A 19341-nucleotide genomic window follows, 5' to 3' on the forward strand; every position below is an offset into this window, starting at 1 on the left:
AGGAGAAGTTGCGCTATTTTCCAGTATTGAGCAAAAAAATTGGTCGAAAAATATTTAATAATTTATGAAATATTGAATTTGTTTATTAAATGTCACTATATTTTCAATTGCAAAAACGCGGTTGTTGCCAAAAGATTTTAAACCTGCAAAAGATCTCATTATTTTTATGTATATTTTCAATAAATGTATTGATAAATTCAAATTTTAATTAAACCCCTCCAAAATGGCATTTAAAAATTGTTCTAATTTGTTTATTACTTCTTTTTTAAATAACGTCGCTGAGGATAAAAAATTCAATATCTCATAAATTGTTAAATATTTTTCGACCAATTTTTTTCTGCTTTATACTGGTAACATGAACTTCTCGTATAAAACAAAATATCAAAATATTTTATGGTGCATATTTTATTTGTGTTAAGTTTTGAATATAGTTATTTAAATAAATAGGGGTCAAATTTAATTTAGTAAATCTTAAGTGAAAGCTTTATTCTTCAACTTTGTAGAAAAAAAATCGTATAGACCTTCATAAAAGCGTGGATTACTGCAGAGAAGTGAAAAAAGTAAATATTGTGCAAAAATGACCCCTTTTTAATTATTTAAACAGTGATCCTCTTGAAGAATACAAAAGATACTTTCTTGAAAATATCTTTTGTATTCACCTAAACTTTGATAAAAGGCTGTCCACAATATGTTTGCAACGAATTCTGCAATTCTTTGGTCACGTGGTTCGCAGAGGTGACGACAGTTTGGAGAAATTAATTGTTTCTGGAAACGTTCCGGGAAAAGATCAAGAGGACGATCACCAACAAGATGGTCCGACCCCGATCAAATAAAGAATTCAGCTGGAAACGCATTCTGCGAAGCGGGGAAATCACGATCCCTCAGTAATGGGGAAACGATAAGATAGAGAGAGAGAAACTTTGAAAAAAAATTTAGTTCCAACCTGTATTTAGTACGGAATTACATTTTGATTTTTTTTTTTTATTTTATTAGGCTGTTATAGCCAACATTCTGTTGTTTTCCTTCGCTTTTGGTTCATTCATTGTTATGTTGGATAATAAAAAGGTTAGGTACTTTAAAAACTAGCCTTATTTAAAAACACTCTGTATTGACGAAAAACAAGTATGGCAAACTCTAAGGGGTAATTCTGCATGTCAAAATAATGACAGTTTGCGTTTGCTTTATAAACCTGCTAGTTAAGTGTGCAAATGCTTCGTCTTCGAGATAGGGTTAAACCGGTTAAAATATGCAAGTAAAATTTGGTGTCTTTTAAGAGGTAGTTATTGTGCGTTTTTGATATACAATTAGGAATTTAATATTTATCATTGGCGCACATACAGTTAATATAACCCATGTATGCGCCAATGGTAAACATGAAATTCTATTAAAACCCAACAAATTTCATTTGCATATATCAACCGGTTTTAGAGTAATAAATAAATCGTCAGTTTGTAAGAAAAATGTCAACACCCTCTATCTCGGACATACGTTTATAAAGCAAACTGTCATTATTTTTTCATGCAGAATTAGCCCTTAAAGTTTGCCATACTTTTTATTTAAAAACACCCTGTATCGATGAAAAATAATTCTAGTTGTTAAAGTATTACCTAACTTTTTTACTATCCAACATAAGCGAATGAACCGAAAAACAGAATGTTAAGAACACATGAGGTTATAGTTGGGTTTTAATTTCAGTATTTTATAAATGCAAGAATATTCCACAGGGCGTGGTGACTTTGAGAAAAAATGACTGTTTGATTGGTACACCCGGTATACAATAACAATTTACCTGTCTAGCAACAATATTATTACAACGATATTGTTCAAGAATACGACTATAACATTTAAAAAAATCACTTAAATCGGAAAACAGGTTTAGGAAATATGAGACATAAAAAATGACCAATTTTTAAGGTAGTACGGTAATTTCTTGGAGAAATGTAGATATACATAAATACAATTAAGTATAGATAAAGAACAGATTATACGAACATACGTAACATACCCGAACAATACATACTGTTTCAAATATTCAAAGATAAAGCGATTACAAAAATTGCAATTCGGCATTCTTCAATATACATTTTATTACAATAACTCACACAGAGCCAACGGAATTGACAATGAGAGATACCTTGAAAACAATAAAGCTCTGTTCTTATGGGACAGAGAGTAGATAATAGGTAAATATGATTTATATAGGTATATAAAGAATCCACTACACCAAAATGTTGATATCCAATCAACATACACTGTTTCAAAGCGTTTTAATAGTGAAATAATTGTAGAATATTTAGTTCAATCTTTGTAAATGGAATTTTGTTTCGACAAGCCGCGATGGGGCCCTTGAATGTCGGGGGCCCCGTATAATTGATACGGTTGATACGGCGGTAGCTACGCCCCTGATTTTTTTGTAATTTACACGCGCGAAAGTAGAATAATACAGTACCGTAGGTACCCGCCCACATACACAACTCGCGCGAGTTTAAGCGTGTCAGTCGCTTCGAGTGAACATTTTATCTCCGGCTCTGTATCAAGCCTACTTTCGCAGTAAAAATTACAAAAAAAAGTATTTTTAATCTTTGATTAAAATATAACCATTGCACTAATTTTTGACATTCTTTGTGAGTAATTAGTTTGTACCATATACTCACTTTTAAGCTTTGAAACAATTAAAACAAATTATAAACAATGGAGATATCGTATATTTATTTTGCTGTTTCCTAACATTTTTGCAAATGGTTGGAAAATTTTTTTAAAGCATTCATTTTCAAGACCTATGAAATACGCATTTTAAGTATTTTTTAAAATTAGAATATAATAAACAATTTCTAAGAAATGTTAATTTGTTTATAACAATTTTTTTAAACATTTAAAGATTACGCAAAAAAATGAAAAATTTATATTTTGTCGACAAAATATTAAATAGGCATCACACCTTTATAATCTTTCTAAGTTTGATCAATGTCTCATGATTATTTTGGTTGTTATTGCGACTGTAAATTGTTAATTAACAATTGAATTGTTGCTAAAATATTCGTTTCATTTTAACTGGCTTCTGAATTTATAATCTATACCAAGAAAGCTTTTATTTCACCAAGCTATATAATTATTGATAAATAATTACTGGCCCAAAAAATTTATTTGAAAATTCGAGATTTTGTTGGGAAAACCCACATTTTCCGAGGAAAATTTTTGTCGGAGCAAATCGGGAAAAACATGCCTTTATGTAGAATTAAATTGGGGTGAATTTTTATTTGAGTATTTTTGGTGTAAAGTTAAAATCTTCGGAGTTATAGAGCAATAATTGAAAAAAATACGATTTGTCGGCGCCATTTTGTTTATAAAAAAAGTAGCACACTATCTGTGGACTTTGCATACCTATATTAATAATATATAGGATCTTATAATTCGATTAAAGCAATAAAATTGCTGGTAAATAACCTTTCTTTGTACTTTACTAATTAGACCAACGTATTATAACTATTTTTTTTTCAAAATTTAAAGATTATGCAAAAAAAAGAAAAAATTATATTTTGTCGATAAAATATTCAACAAGCATCTCATCTCATCTTTATAATCTTTATAAGTTTGATCAATGTATTCCGATGGGTGAGTTGCGGAATTTAATTAAAAATGGATATAATAAAACAAACGGTAATTTTATTTTTGCAACGAAAATGTGTTCGTTTATGTCTCTCGGAGAGGGTCGCGTCGGTATGTGTGAATGGTTCGCATGCTGCGTAGTGACTGAAGAAAGCAACAGAGTTGCCAGATGCGATTTTCTAAATCCCCCACTTTTAAACTGAAATTCCCCCAAATTGAAGCTCAAATACCCCAAATTTAAATTTTTGCCGCCACGACTGGTTTCTGACTTATGCGCATGCGCAGTTCGTAGAATTCAAAATTCAAATGTCAATATGATGTCAATTGTCAATGTCATTTCAGGCCTCAGTTGTTATTTTGATTTTGATATATTTTTATAATTTGATTAATAATAATAATATTGTTAACATTATATTATTGATATCAAACTAGCTGATTACCATAATCAGCTACTGAATAAAGATACCTTTCTGCACTGGTTTGAAGAGTAGTTATTAAAGTACCAAGTTAAGCTCTATAATTTTATATTATATGGACAATGCTTTACACCATAGCAGCTTGCTATATTACATTATAAAGCTCAAAAACAGGAATTGAATGGTTAATTACAAAAATTTTATTTTACAAGAAGTTGTTTAACAATAATTGAAAGCATGATATTATAAATAGTTATAAATAGCTATGAATGTTATTTATAGTATCATGATTACTTGTACCCAGACTTTGATCGAAATGAAATTTGTTTTTGTGAATCCCAAAGATCCGCGGATTTTTGAATTTTTGTAGTCAAATGTATAGAGAACAGTAAACCAAAATTATACTATTTGTCAACAGAGGGCGCTAAAATAATTCATAGGTTCCATAATCTTCGATTATATGAGAGTACAATAATATGCAGTTCTGTTCTAATGTTCTATGTACATTCACAAATTTAATTGACCATGACCCCCTAAAATCCCCCACAATTTTTTTTACCCCCAAAAAATCCCCCAGCCAGTTCAGCTTAAAAAAAATCCCCCAGACGCTGTCAAATTACCCCAAAAATGGGGGGAAATACCCCAATCTGGCAACTCTGGAAAGCAACCACAAACGATGATCATGTTTGTATTCCTTTTCCCCTGACCAGATGATCACATAAATCACTATCAAGTCTGGCGTCTACTTTTACGGTTTTTAAGAAAAACAATTCCGAATGCATAGCTAGCTGTTGACACATTAACTGTCTGATAAAATACTTAATTAATGAGGGTGCAGTTTGTTGCCGCATAGACGAACAACAGATGTCACAGGATAAGGCCATAACCTTCGTATTTGAATATGCAGTTTGAATGACTAACGTTGTTTTGTTTTTGAGAAAAAATATTAAAATTACAATTAGCAAAAATAGTAATTAAAGCGTATCGCTATACACCCCCTTCTGAGAGACTAAAACGATAGATAATATATAATATATACAAATTACATATAATGAAAATTGAAAATAGGAAAAAAAAATAATGCAAAGTTTATACAAGGAGAAAGAAAAAAAAAATCACTCGATTCACTTTGAACTAACACTTTCTTGGTAAGTTCCAGTAAATCTTGCTTTCCTCTTCGGTCTGTTGTTGTTTGTTTTGCTGGTCATTTCTTTTGTTTCGTGATGGGTAGAGTCGTGAAGTTCGTAAGCAGGTTTCAATCTGTCTATGGAAATTGTTGATTCCTTCCCGTTTACCCGGACGACAAAAGTCTTGTCACCTCGCTTAACAACTGGAAAAGGACCGTGATATGGGTTTTCTAAGCTGCTTTTGATTGTATCACGGCGGATGAAAACGTGAGAGGTGGTTTTCATGTCTTTGAAAATGAAGGTACTTTTGGATCCATGATGCGACGGTTGCGTAGGACGGAGGTTTTCGAAATGGTTTCGAAGTGTTTTTAAATAAATGTGAGCATTGTCGTCGGTGTTTCTTTGTGACGAAAACAATAGTTCACCTGGCAAACACAATGGTTCTCCGTACACGAGTTCGGCGGCGGAAGTACCTAAATCTTCTCTCCACGCTGCTCGTATGCCCAGTAACACTGAAGGTAGGCTTTCGGTCCATCGGATGTTTTCATGACATCGAATTGCTGCTTTTAACTGTCGATGAAACCTTTCTACCATACCATTTGCTTGTGGATGATAGGCGGTTGTCCTTAAATGGGAAGTTCCAGTTAATTTGCATAATGACTTGAAAAGATGCGATTCGAATTGTCGGCCTTGATCTGTTGTGATGCGCTTGGGAGTGCCGAAACGAGCTATCCAACCAGAAAAAAATGTTCTGGCTACTGTGTCTGCTTCTTGATTAGGCATCGGGAAAGCTTCTGGCCAACGTGTGAAACGATCGACACATGTTAAACAGTATCTGTTTCCTTCTGAAATCGGCATCACTATAATGTCTATGTGGACATGTTCGAATCGGCTGGAAGGTGGTAAATAACTTCCACTAGGTGAAACAATGTGGCGCGATATTTTCGCTTTTTGGCACTGTAGACACGCTCGAGTCCATTTCCTCACATCTGATTTAATGGATGGCCAAACATATCGCTGTGTGATCATCTTCACAGAACTGTTGATTCCGGGATGTGCCAGGTTATGCATGGTGCGAAAAATTGCCATTCGAAGTGGTTTCGGTACAAATGGTCTGGCTGTAGATGTTGATATGTCACAGTACAAACTCACGTTTTGTTCGGAAAAGCGTATTTTCTTCATTTGTAGTGATGTTTTCTCACTTAAAAAAGTTTGCAGTTCTGGATCAGTTTCTTGTGCGAGAGCTAAGTCAGTGATGTCGATATCTTTCTTGATGCTATCGACTCGAGATAGTGCGTCTGCCACAATATTTGTTAAACCAGAAATGTGCTGAATGTTAGTGCAAAACTGTCCTATATAGTCTAAATATCTAAACTGTCTAGGACTACATTTATCTAGCTTCTGAGTAAAGGCGAAGGTGATTGGTTTCTGGTCTGTGTATATCGTTATGTCCTTGCCTTCGATCATATGTCTGAAGTGTTTTATGGCTAGATATATAGCTAATAGTTCTCTGTCGTATGCACTATATTTCTTTTCGCTAGGTGAGAATTTCTTAGAAAAGAAAGCTAAAGGTTTCATACCTGTATTCGTTTTTTGTTGTAGTACAGCTCCCGCACAAAAATCAGAAGCGTCACAAGTGATGGAGATATCAAAATCGTTTACAGGGTGGCTCAGTAAAGCAGCGTTAGCTAAACTGTTTTTGCAGTCGTCAAAGGCTTGGATTCGCTGTGGTTTCCATTCGATTGGTGCTTTTCCTTTGACATTACCTTTTAGGGCATCATGTAGTGGTGCTTGTAGCTCAGCTGCATTGGGTATGAACCTTCGGTAGAAGTTTAACATACCTAGAAATCTGCGTAGGTCTTTCACTGTTTTTGGCTGAGTGAAATTCTGTACAGCTGCTACTTTTTCTTGTGGAGGTGTGAATCCTCCGTCTGATACTGTGTATCCCAAAAAGGTAATCTCGTTTTTGCCGAATTGACACTTCGCTGGATTTATCACAACGCCAAACTGCTTGAGCCTTTTGAAAATCTCTTCTAAATGCGACATATGCTGCTCTTCGGATTCTGATGCAATGAGAATGTCATCGATGTAGGCGTAGGCGAAGTCTAGACCACGTAAAATCTCGTCTATGAAACGCTGGAATGTCTGTCCTGCGTTTCGTAAACCAAAAGGCATATATAAGTATTCGTACAGCCCAAATGGTGTGGTAACGGCGGTTTTTGGTATGTCATCGGTGGCTACTGGTATCTGGTTGTATGCTCTCACTAAATCTATTGTAGAGAAAATTGTCTTACCAGCTAGCGCCTGACCGAAATCTTCGATGTGCGGAATTGGATATCGATCTGGAACTGTTTTTTGGTTGAGACGTCGATAATCTCCGCAGGGTCTCCATTCCTCACCTTTCTTCGGGACCATGTGCAGTGGAGTAGACCAGTTACTTTTCGATGGTCTTATGATGCCTAGCCGTAGAAGATTTTCGAACTCTTTTTTAGCCCATTGCAGTTTGTCAGGTGCTAATCGTCGAGGCTTCGAAAAAACGGGTGGACCTGGTGTTGTATCGATGTGGTGCTTCGTTTGATGTTGAATGTCTTTCACGATACCGGCGGGTCGCGTGATTTCCGGAAATCGTAGCAGCAGTTCGTGGTAACGCGACGCTTCCGCGATAGTCTTTATGCTGCCGTCGAAACACTCTTTAACGAGTCCCTTTGTTCGAAGGGTTGTCGTACTGTCTACTAAGCACTGGTTAGCAATGTCCACTAGGAGCGCGAAATGGGAAAGAAAATCGGCTCCGATAATGGGCTTTGAAATGTCCGCCACTACGAATCGCCACGTAAAATCACGCCGTAGTCCGATGTTCAATGTCAAGTTCACATAGCCGTATGTCGCGATTTTAGTGTCATTGGCCGCGTATAGTTCGTATGAAGTCTTTTCGCGTGCACCCCGTACATATTTCCGCGGGAAAACGCACAGATCGGCACCGGTGTCGACTAAAAACTGTTTTTTTGTATCATAGTCTGTTACGTAAAGGCGGCGAGACTTTGGGCTTCGGTCGGATGCCGCATCTACCGACTGCCCGCGACGTTTCCCTGGAGCTTGCACGGAGGAGAGCACTTTTGAGCTTGATCACCAAAACGGTAGTGGTACCAACAAATGTCACTATTATGTTCACTACTGTAGCTACTGTCTCTAGGATGTGGTCTTTGTCTTGAGTTGCTGCGGTTTCGACGGTATGTGTTAGCTTGTGCTCGAGCGCGCGACAAGCTAGCTAGCTGGATTTTCATGTCAGCTAATTCGGCTGTCAATTTCCCGATGGCCACTGCAATCCGATCTGAAACACTATTGTTGGCACTGGTCGTCATTTTCGATGTTCACTGTGTATTATTAACCGGCAAAAATGTAATATTATTAACACTAACTCTTTTTTAAATTTTCGCGGCGGTTTAAAATACTCGCGAGGGTCACCAATATTCCGATGGGTGAGTTGCGGAATTTAATTAAAAATGGATATAATAAAACAAACGGTAATTTTATTTTTGCAACGAAAATGTGTTCGTTTATGTCTCTCGGAGAGGGTCGCGTCGGTATGTGTGAATGGTTCGCATGCTGCGTAGTGACTGAAGAAAGCAACCACAAACGATGATCATGTTTGTATTCCTTTTCCCCTGACCAGATGATCACATAAATCACTATCAAGTCTGGCGTCTACTTTTACGGTTTTTAAGAAAAACAATTCCGAATGCATAGCTAGCTGTTGACACATTAACTGTCTGATAAAATACTTAATTAATGAGGGTGCAGTTTGTTGCCGCATAGACGAACAACAGATGTCACAGGATAAGGCCATAACCTTCGTATTTGAATATGCAGTTTGAATGACTAACGTTGTTTTGTTTTTGAGAAAAAATATTAAAATTACAATTAGCAAAAATAGTAATTAAAGCGTATCGCTATAAATGTATCATGATTATTTTGGTTATCATTGCGATCGTAAATTGTTAATTAACAATTGAATTGTTGCTAAAGTATTCGTTTAATTTTCACCGGCTTCTGGAATTACAATCTATACCAAGAAATCTTTGATGTCAATAAGTTATTTAATTATTGATTAGTAATTAATTACTTAAAACTTTATTTGAAAATTATAGTTTTTGTTAGGAAAACCCGCATTTTCCGAGGAAAATTTTCGTCGGAGCAAATCGGTAAAAACATATCTCTATGCAGAATTTAATTTCGGTGAATTTTTATTTGGGTGTTTTTGTTGTAAAGTTAAAATCTTCGGAGTTATAGAGCAATAATTGAAAAAAATACGATTTGTCGGCGCCATTTTGTTTATAAAAAAAGTAGCACACTATCTGCGGACTTTGCATACCTATATTATTAATATATAGGATCTTATAATTCGATTTCAGCAATAAAATTGCTGGTAAATAACTTTTCCATGAATTTTGCTAATTAGCCCAGAGTATATAATACTTTTTTGTGATATCACCGTTATACAATGATTTATTGTATACTCAATTTTCGTATAAATAACTATGTATGAATAGTCTGACCAACTATTTAGTCCGAAAAATCCGGGACATAGCCCGAATTACGAAGTCGTGTCCCGGCGTCCCGGACAAGGCTTCCGGGCCATCCGAATTTTTAAAGTTTTGGTAAAATTCTATTTTAAAATTTTGAATTGAATTGGTGGGATAAAAAAAAGTCGACAATTTCTAGAGTGTAAAATAGGTACTAATACCACATCCAAAACGCATGCATTTTATATCGTGATATTATAGTTCTACGAAAACTAGAACGGTGGACTTTTTTTCGTTTCTGTATTTTAATTTACGTCTTCTGAAAAAAAATGTACCGATTTTCATTGAAAAGTCCCGGATTTCAGGTATTTTTTTCAACCTTGTCCCGGATTCGACTGAATTGGAGTTGGTCTAGTCGCAACATAAGGGGTCCGTGGGAAATGCTAGGTCATCGTGATTTGATGGTGGTATTATAGTTTTTTTTGGGTCGCTGAATCCAATGGAAGTGGTCTGGAAGCCCAAATACTACATACTATCCGTTTAATTGTTATTAACAAATTATAGTAAAATTAGTTATTTTCCAGGTACCTATTCCTATTACTTATTAGAAGTCCTGTAAATAAATTGATAGTGTTAAGGTCTTTTCTGGTGTATTTGTGGTCGCTGAATCGAATGCGACTAGTCGAGATTACTCAAAATATGTTCTGATTTTATTGATAACAAAATAATTATTTATTCGCCGAGAAGGTCAAAATAGTGCGCTATCTATGGCAAGTTTGTAGTCTTTTCCGCAGTATTTTTATACGCTAAATCGATTGCCACTAGTCGTGATAGCTTAAACCACGTTCCGACTTTCTTATTAATAAATTATTGCAAAAATAACGGTTTATAGTACGTTGACTCAGGGTATTTGTTCTGAATTTAAAAAAAACCGCTTAGATTGACATGAAATTTAGCGTACACATAGTCAAAGAAAAAAAAATGATATTGTGCCACATAGGCCTAAAGCTGAAAAAGCAAAAATAAAGCTATTTTTTAACTTTAAAAAAGTTGTAATAAGTTTTCCTCAAAACGTGCTTCATTTTTTGGTTATTTTATGTTGAAATATTCGATTTGGAATTACTTGAACAGTTGAACCTGTTGTTCATTAGCGACAACTTCGCTTCTAATGGGTCTAGAGACCTCACACATACATCATTTTTTCACTGTTTTATAAGCTATATTTTATCATCGAAAATTTGTTTGAAAAAATAAACTTATTTTTTGAATTATTTGTGAAAAACTGAGCTAAAACGTGTTTTTTTTTGTTGAAAAATGAACATTCTCAAAACATACATGAAATAACTCAAAAATATTGACGTAATGAAAAAACTCTACAGAACAAAAGTTGCTTAGAATTAATCAGCTTAATAATAATGTGGCGGACGGTCTGCCGTTGCGCACCACAGTCACACTCAGGAGTAAGGGCCTTTCCCCATCTATGCATATTACATATAAACAGCAAACCGGTTAAATCACTGGTTGGCGATCACCAACGTATCTACTATGTGGAGCTGCTACACCGAGCACGGAGCACCCACGTATGGATACGTACCTTAACATCTTGGAGTTGTGGATTCCTTGTGTCGCCCACTCTCTAAATTTAGTTTCAAAAGCTGCAACTGAGTGTTATCATGCATTAGCATAGCACCGCATTCTTTAATTTCTTAGAAGAACTAGCTTATATATATTTTTCACTTCCTCTACATATAGATACAATTTAACAGAATGTTTTAAAGCTGCGTCGTAAAGCGACAGCAATACAGACCGTGCCAAAAATATTATTGTTCCTAAAAGAGCAAATACTACTAGATGGTCATCGAGGTAATGCCGCAAAAGAACTAGTTAAAGGTTATATTCAGATTAAAGGAGCAATATCCAAAATTTCGGAAGACTATGAGCAACAATCTAAAACTCATTGCAAATGGTTTGCATATTCGAATGTGTTTCCTGGAAACAGAGTCTATCAGGGAGGACAAACAGCAGAAGTCGTATTCTTCAAGATCCAAATATTGACCTCAATTCAGGAGTGGCAGCACTTAGATCACTTATACAAATTTTACAGTCAAGACGTGACAATTTCGAAAGATATGAGAACATCGGGGAAGTTTAGAACTCAAAATTTTATTGGTATTGGTATTATAGATTACGTCTAAGTCAGAGGCTTTCTGCATAGGATTCCATCCATTCCAATTTTGGATTTTTACATCATTTTGGAAAATTGGAAAATTGAAATTGAAGCTCATTCACTAAAGCTTACCAACATTTATAGCAATGATTTAGATGAAAACTTATGTGTCCATCTGGTACAGTTTGTAAGATTCTTTAATTCATTTAAAGAGGAAATCAGCTCATCAAATATAAGCAAAGAATTTCAAATGTACCAACTGCTAAAAAAAAGAATATGAATGATGCTTTTCCAAATGTTGAGGTGACACTTTGTTAATATTTAGGTCTGATGCTAACTAACTGCAGTGGTTAGAGAGATTCTTAAAATTTAAGTTAATTAAAAATTGACTTCGGTTTATGATGGGCCAAGAGTGTTAGACTCATCTCTCTACAATGAGCATTGGCCACGATGTCTAAATGCAACTTACGTCCCACATAATCAAGAAATTTTTAATTAAAATATCTCGAAAAGTTCCCGGACTTTAACCATACATCTTACTATTATTTTTAGTATTTTACTGTAACAAGTTACAGCTCTTGTACTTTTTATTATTTAAAATTATATTTATAAAAGTAGATCAATATTTTTTTAATGGTAGGAGGTAGAGCCCCCACACCAATTCTGCCCAGGGGCCCCCACAGGCTTAAATCCGGCACTGGCGCTAGGAAAATATTCCAATATGCGTTTCAGAGAACCTGTATGAAATGAGTCTTTGTACTCTAATACAGAGTATGGCATTAGTAAATTTAGAAAATGTACGGTTTCGCTTTTATTCAAATCTGTCTCCTGCCATCCCCCGATAGTACTATTTATAGGTCTACGTGTTGTCAAGGAGGCTCTGCAGAAGACAAATTTACACCAAAACGTCCGTAGTTCTCGGTACAAATAACTATTTATACCTTAGTATGGTTAGAACGCCCTCTAACGGGGAATAAGTGAAATGAATGTCGAGTCGATTCAAGTTCTCTGTTTAACCCAGATATGACGATATCAAAAGGCACCGCTAAGAACATATTCAGATATGACGATATCAAAAGGCACCGCTAAGAACATTCAGATATGCGACAACAGGCAGACCTAGAAATAGTACTATCGGGGGATGGCAGGAGACAGATTTGAATCAAAACGAAACCGTATATTTTCTAATTTTACTAATGCCATACTCTGTATTAGAGTACAAAGACTCGTTTCATACATGTTCTCTGAACCGCATATTGGAATATTTTCCTAGCGGTGCCTTTTGATATTGTCATATCTGGGTTAACAAGGAACTTAAATCGAGTCGACATTCATTTCACTTATTCCCCGTTAGAGGGCGTTCTAACCATACTACGGTATAAATAGTTTTATTTTGTACCAAGAACTACGGACGTTTTGGTGTAAATTTGTCTTCTGCAGAGCACCTTGACAACAGGTAGACCTAGAAATAGTACTATCGGAGGATGGCAGGAGACAGATTTGAATCAAAACGAAACCGTAGATTTCCTAATTTTACTAATGCCATACTCTGTATTAGAGTACAAAGACTCGTTTCATACAGGTTCTCTGGATCGCATATTGGAATATTTTCCTAGCGGTGCCTTTTGATATTGTCATATATGGGTTAAACAGAGAACTTGAATCGATTCGACATTCATTTCACTTATTCCCCGTTAGAGGGCGTTCTACTACGGTATAAATAGTTTTATTTTTGGATCTACGGACGTTTTGGTGTAAATTTGTCTTCTGCAGAGCCTCCTTGACAACAGGTAGACCTAGAAATAGTACAATCGGGGGATGGCAGGAGACAGATTTGAATCAAACGAAACAGTAAATTGTATAATTCTATTATTAGGCATTCTTTGTACATGCCCGTTCCATTTTAATTGTTTACGTCGTATTTCATCTGTGATATCATGTCTTATTCCCATCATTTGTCTGATTCTTTCATTTGTAACCCTGTCTCGACGCGACTTTTCCGCCGCTCTTCTCCAGTAATCCATCTGTGTGGCTTTTAAGTTTTGTTCGAGTTGTTCTCTCAATGGCCATATTTTGCAGCTATACATTATTATGCTCTTTACTATAGTATCGTATATTCTCTTTTGTTTTTATTGTTTTATACATAAGACTCCGTTCAACATTGATATTGCCCTTCTTCGTGCAAGACCAAGACGAGACTTAGAGAGTCTTGGTCTTGGTCTTGCGACAGTACACCTGGTCTTGGTCTTGGTCTTGCAGCAAGAGTCTTGCAAGTCTCGCAGTTGCCCATTAGCCTATTACATATCTTAGAACTAGAACAACGTAACAGAGTAGGTCAATTTTAAGCTTTAATATCACAGCCGTAGTAAAGACCAACCAAATTAATAAATATCTAAACAACTGACACCGGGTGGGGTTTGAACGTACGATCTAAGCGATCCGTGTCTATATTCCAACTAACCAAAGTTTATTAGGAACTTACGTATTTTTTCGAGTATTTGCCATTGACAATGTGTGATTTGAAAAGAATTCAATTCAGTGACAGATGTGCACAATATGAAGGGTCAGAGGGAAAAAGGATGAATGTAAATTTTTGGTCATTTTGAGGTTGTTGTGCAATCTGTTAGCTAGAAAGGGTACTATCAACCTGTGAATGGACAAGGGGACATAAATATGATAATCGTCTTAAAATCACGTCACAAGATTGGACGCAAGGGGTAAAAACAATGAATATGTAACTTTATTTCTCATTTTACCGAAAATGCTTGCAGATAGACATTCATCGTTCTTTCCCCTGGCCCTTCATATGTTAACGCCAGTTCTCATTTTGGTACCGAATACCAAACCGAGAATAATACACTTCTCCAAGAAATTAAGGCACCTCCTTAAAAATGGAATGGGTCATTTTTGATGTCTCGAATTTCCTAAACCTGTTGTCTGATTTAAGTGATTTTTTAATATTATATAGCCTTATTCGTTAACAATATCGCTGTAATAATATTGTTGCTAGAAGTTAAATTGTCTTTGTATAGGTACCCGATATAATCGGATCGCTAAACTCAGACACAACTAGCTAGTGATTTTAGTAAGTAATTTTGCCAGTTTGGTAATATTGGCAAAAAAATAATTACTAAATAGTTACTAATTACTCAATAGTTAGTAATTTTGCCAATTTTGGCGAAATTGGCCAAAAACAAAAAAATTACCTACTAAAATCACTAGCCAGTTGTGTCTGAGTTTAGCGAACCGACTTTAACTTATCGGTACTAATGAGTGTACCAATCAAACTGTGTTTTTTTTCTCAAAGTAAGCATCATCCTGTGGAATATTCTAGCATTTATAAAATACTGAAATTAAGACCCAATTACAGTCTGATATTTTTTTAACATTTTGTTTTTTCATTCGCTTATGTTGGATAACAGTAAAGTTAGGTATTTTAACAACTAGCCATGTTTTTTATCAACACAGGGTGTTTTTAAATAAGTATGGTAAATTTTAAGGGGTAATTCTAAACAAACGGGTCATGTTACCCGTATGCGCGCCAATGGTGAATATTAAATTCTTAATTGTATGTCAAAAATGCGTAATAACTACCTCTTAAAACCCACCAAATTTCATTTGCATATCTCAATCGTTTTAGAGCAATAAATCGTCAGTTTGTAAGAAAAATTTTAACACCCCCTATTTCGGAAACGAAGCATTTGCGAACATACACTTATAAAGCAAACTGTCAAATTATTTTTCGGGCAGAATTACCCCTTAAAGTTTGCCATACTTATTTAAAAACACCCTGTATTGATGAAAAACATCGCTAGTTAAAAAAGTACCTAACTTTTTATTATCCAACATAAGCGAATGAATCAAAAAAACAAAATGTTAAGAAAATATGAGGCTATAGTTGGGTTTTAATTTCAATATTTTATAAATGCTAGAATATTTCACAGGGTGATGCGAACTTTGAGAAAAAAAAAATACAGTTTGATTGGTAGTGTCCAATGACAAATTTACCTGTATAGAAACAATATTATTACAGCGATATTTATACAGAACAAGGCTATATTATTATCAAACATTAAAATCAAATAAATAAAAAATCAAATTATCAACCACTTAAATCGAACAAGTTTAGAAAATTCGAGAGACCAAAAATGACCCGTTTCTTGGAATAGTGTATAGCAACCAAAGAGCATAACAAAAGAACAGTGAGTCGATTGATTAAACAAATGACTAGTTTAATTTAACTACCTACAGAAAAAACTGCTATGAATGTCCTTTTGTTTTCCATGTATTTCACTGTAAATATTTCTTTGTTGAATGCCTCGTAGACTAAATATTTGGGTATGTATTTGGTTACACGGTATAGACGGCACGGCATTATCTGTTATAGTCTGTCTCCTATCGTAATCACACTCAGCAGAAAAAATATACATACATAATAGTCTTATTATTCTATATATCGATATGATTTTTATGTGTTTAAATTCCTACAAAACTAATTAAGGAAAAAAATTAACTACTTATTGTAGGTATATTTTTTATCAGCATATGACATATTTTTAAAAAGTTTCGATACATTATAGGTCTGGATCCCGCGTATGGAAAAAAATTGATTAATAGCAAGCTGAAAATTTGTTAATAGCTCAACGGTGTCTAGTCGGATAAACTTTGATATATGGGAACACTGGAACAGGGGCAGTTTTAATTGTGGAACAGGTTAAAAATTTGGAACGGTCAGACCACGAAAACGGCACATTTATTTTGTCCGACAGAATAGACTTAAACTCTCCGAACAGAGATTAAACTCTCGTGCAAAAATCAGACTGCTATTTATCACCTATCATAATTCCTGTCATTTGACATATTCTACATGTTCCACTCATTAAAACGCTCATTTGGTGATAAACAGCAGTCTGATTTTTGCATGAGAGTTTAATCTCTGTTCGGAGAGTTTAAGTCTGTTCTGTCGGACAAAATACATGTGCCGTTTTCGTGTTCTGACCGTTAAAAATTTTTAACCTGTTCCACAATTAAAACTTCCCCTGTTCCAGTGTTCCCATATATCAAAGTTTGTCCGACTAGACACCCTTAAGCTCTTAACAAATTTTCAGCTTGCTATTAATCAACTTTTTTTCATACACGAGATCCAGACCTATTAATTTATGAATGGAGGGCGGCTATTCTCAAAACCTGGACAATTAATTTCAGAGCGAAGAATGTATGTTTGTTTATGGTATTATCCGTAAGGCGCATAAGTCCAATTTTACAAATTTTTTTGCTTCTCATAGAGTGCCTACCTAAGAATATACCCGAACTAATATACTTCATAAAAGACCCTCAGTTCTAATGGCAAGACGCAAGAGTCTTGCAGGCTTAGTCTTGTTCTTGCTCAAATCTTGCACGGTAAGTCTTGGTCTTGGTCTTGCTCAAATTAGGCGGTCTTGGTCTTGGTCTTGGTCTTGCGAAAACGCAAGAACAAGACCAAGACTGATTTTGGGCAACACTATTTGAAACATTTGAAACATGAAACAGATTATACGAAAATATACGCAAACAATACACGTATCCCGAATAAAGTTCGTGCCTCCTAGTGGCGGGATACGAGCAACAATACATTGACTTATAGGGCAGTCCTTACAGTGGGGATCCTGGCCTATACAGAAAAATGCAGGCGGGTGTGGGGTAATACTGCACTTTAGCTGCATTGGTGGTGTATTGGCTAAACGTGCAGGGCAGGGTATAGTGCTGATAGAAAAGGCATTCAGGCTTCAAATATCCCAAAAAAAAATCTTTTCAGACCATAACAATGAAAAGACCTTCTCCAACACAATAAAAACTTATACTGAAATGATGGCATCTCCTGAGGTAAAATATTCCGGAAGTAAAATGAGCCACCGTTCGGATCTCCGGGTGAGGACTATCTCAGGGGGAACACCATTACAGGTTAGACAAATCAGGATATGGTCTTGGAATCTTGGTAGTCTTACAGGTAAGAGTCTGGAGTTAGTGGATGCGTTCAAACGAAGAAGAGTTCAAATTGTTTGTATTCAAGACACTAGGTGGAAAGGAAAAAGGGCGAAAGAACTAGGTGAAGGATACAAATTATGGTATGTAGGGAGTAGTAACACTAGAAATGGAGTTGGTATAATTGCTGATAGTGAAATGAAAGATAACGTAGTAGAAGTTGTAAGAACGAGTGATAGAATGATGTCAGTGAAATTTGTAATTGATAAAGAGGTATTGAATGTTGTGTGTGTATGCTCCTCAAACAGGTCTGGGTGAGACTAAAAGAAAAGCTTTCTGTGACCAATTAGGAGACGTACTGAGTGATATTCCAGCAGAGGAGAAAGTCATAATAGGAGGTGATTTCAATGCACATGTGGGCCAAGCCAAGACAGGGTATGAAACAATATATGGGGGATTAGGCTTTGGAACTAGAAATGAAGCTGGAGATGACATGCTTGAATTAGCAACAGCATTGGATATGGCGATTGTTAACACATTCTTTAAAAAGAGAGAAACTCAACTTATTACCCACAAAAGTGGATAACATCAATCCCAAATAGACTACTTCATGATAAGGAAAGAAGACATACGTGAATGCAAGGACTGCAAGGTAATAGTTAGTGAGACAGTCAGCCAACAACATAAGCTGCTTGTTCTGGACATCGAAGTAAAAAAGCGAAACTAAACAAAAATATCGGAGAGGACCACAAAAAATCAAGTGGTGGATGCTAAAAGATGAGAAAGAAGGTCTATTCAGGAAAAGAATAGTAGAAAAACTATGTTGGAACATGTAAGGAAGCCCTAACACAATTTGGAGAAAAATGGCTAACAATATTAGAGACTGCTATTGAAATTGGTAAAAATTGGTAAAATGTTAAAACATTTCAGTGTTTTTTTATTATCTGTGACAAATAGTTTATGGCGAATATTCATCTTTAAATAGTGAATAAATAATAAAGAGTCAATAAAGAATACATCACTTTAAGCAACAAAGTATCTAAAAATTATAACAAAACAGAGAAAATGTGCAGCATACCTATTCAAAACTAAAGTACTTGTTCAAAATTACCACCATCAAAAATTATTGTTATGTGTCAAAATGTTAATATTTTACCAATTAAGATTAAATAATGGTATTAATTAAAATTAAATCATATTTTATTTTTTTACTATGTGCTTCGCAATTCACATAATTTCAGAATTCAAATTCAAAATTTTACCAGAAATATTTTGCCGAAAATTCAAAGTATACCATTAAATTTAGTTTTTCAGCTTTTTCAAATGCAAAATCCATTTTAAAAAAATTTAATATACAGTGTGTTTTTTTGGGTCGGAACATTTATACAATATTTTTTAATCCGGACTTGGATTTTTTATTTGTAAATAAATTAATGGATTGGACACCTAAAAGAATATTCGCGTGTTAAATAAAAAATGAATATATAGTGCGGTTGACAAGTTTTAAGCTGTATTTCAATTTTTTCTACTTAGAGCTCTCGAAA

This window comes from Diabrotica virgifera, chromosome 6 (genome assembly GCF_917563875.1).
Source record: "Diabrotica virgifera virgifera chromosome 6, PGI_DIABVI_V3a".
Lineage (NCBI taxonomy): Eukaryota > Metazoa > Arthropoda > Insecta > Coleoptera > Chrysomelidae > Diabrotica > Diabrotica virgifera.